General features: G+C 38.0%; 1 pseudogene; it reads left to right on the forward strand.

Moving 5' to 3' along the window:
- Positions 1–246: 246 nt before the first annotated feature.
- LOC101591233 overlaps positions 247–1667 on the forward strand; it is an 8984-nt pseudogene continuing 7563 nt past the window's right edge.

The raw sequence follows: 1667 nt of genomic DNA on the forward strand, positions 1-1667 counted from the left end.
GACAAAAGAAATGAAAGGACACTTTACAGAGGAAGAAATACAGCAGTTCAAGAAATATATGAAACATGTTCAATATATCTGGCTATCAAAAAAAGCAAAAGAAAATGCTAAGTACCCATCTTGCCCTGGAGAGAATGGCAATCATCAGGAAATCAAATAATGAGGAACGCTGGCGTGCCTCTGGCAGGGCACTCTTTTGCATTGTTGATGGGAGTGCAAACTAAAGTGATGATTATGAAAATCAGTATGGAGATTTCTGAAGAACTGAAACCAGAAATTCCATATGATCCAGGAATTCCCCTTGCAGCTATCTTCCCCAAAAACCTTAAGTCATCATACTTCAGCAGTACTGGAATACCAATATTTATAGCAGCATAACTCATAGTAGCTAAATTCTGGAAGCAAGTGCACCCATCAACGGACAACTAGATAAAGAAATGTAGTATCTATATATAATGGAATACTACTCAGCTATGATAAATGACACATTTGAGACACTTGTACAGAAGTAGACAAATCTGTAAAATATAATGTTTAGTGAAATAAACCAAACAAGGTTAAGTGTTGTATGGTGTCTCTCATTTGACTGAGGGAAAGTACAAAGAAAATGATAAGGATGGATAGAAAGGGACAGCTCTCTTACAAGAGAGAAGTGGTTCAAGGGAACGGAGATGAGAGGTGAAGAGCAGCAAAAGGAGAAATAAACTAATAATTGTGGGAGACATACCATAGTATAGTTTAAACTTTAAATATGGTATATCTCCCACAATTATAAAATTATTTCAATAAAATATTGTATTAGTGGAGGCTTTGAAGGTGCAGAGCATCTTGTTGGAATTTTAGGGACCTTAAGGCTTTAAGAACAAAGTCCAGAACACTCCAGGAGGCTGCAGGAGATACAGCAGCCTGTCACAATGAGGGACTGCTAGTGCATGGGTTACGGGTCAGCAGTCAATTAGCAGCCAGAAAAACTAAGTAACAGTCTTGGATTGGCTACTTTCATTCCCCCTCCAAAAAATAAAAATAAATAAATAGAAAACTGCAGAGGATATTTGTCATTTCCACCAATGTGCAGGCATTTCTGAAAACAGGTTTAGAGGGAAAATCCAAAACAACTGAGACCATGAACCCTGAAGTTCTCATTTGTAGGGCAATACTGGATCTCAGTCCACTGCCAAATGAATTTTCCCCCAAGACTTCAATGGTAAATTTCACTTCTATTTAGGTTTTCATTCCCAGTGCTACCATAAATGAATGCACAGAAAACCACTCTATGGGCTCCCTTACCGATTCACTTTTAATATACTGTTTTGTTGTTTCGTTTTATGACTCAAAGTTCTGTCCCATAGTAGGAGAAATGTCTAAACTATTTAAGCCAAACAAGTAAAGCAATCTTACATATGATCCCATAAGATATCATATTTAAGCTTGGTCTGCACACGGACTATATCATGAAGCAGAGATAGCCAACCTGACCAGTAAAGCTCAGGGTCCTCTTTCCATAAACAGCATGGGAAAAACTTAAACACTATAATTTCCAGCTTTTCTTGCATTTGGATAAAGTCTGAGTAACAAGCTTTGCCAGTGAAATAAGAATAAAAATGGACATACCTGTTATGGTATGTGTCTAGGTGTCCCCCCAAAGCCTCACCCAGTCTTGGGGCAGC

Source organism: Octodon degus, unplaced genomic scaffold (genome assembly GCF_000260255.1).
Source record: "Octodon degus isolate 3935 unplaced genomic scaffold, OctDeg1.0 scaffold00252, whole genome shotgun sequence".
NCBI classification, from domain to species: domain Eukaryota; kingdom Metazoa; phylum Chordata; class Mammalia; order Rodentia; family Octodontidae; genus Octodon; species Octodon degus.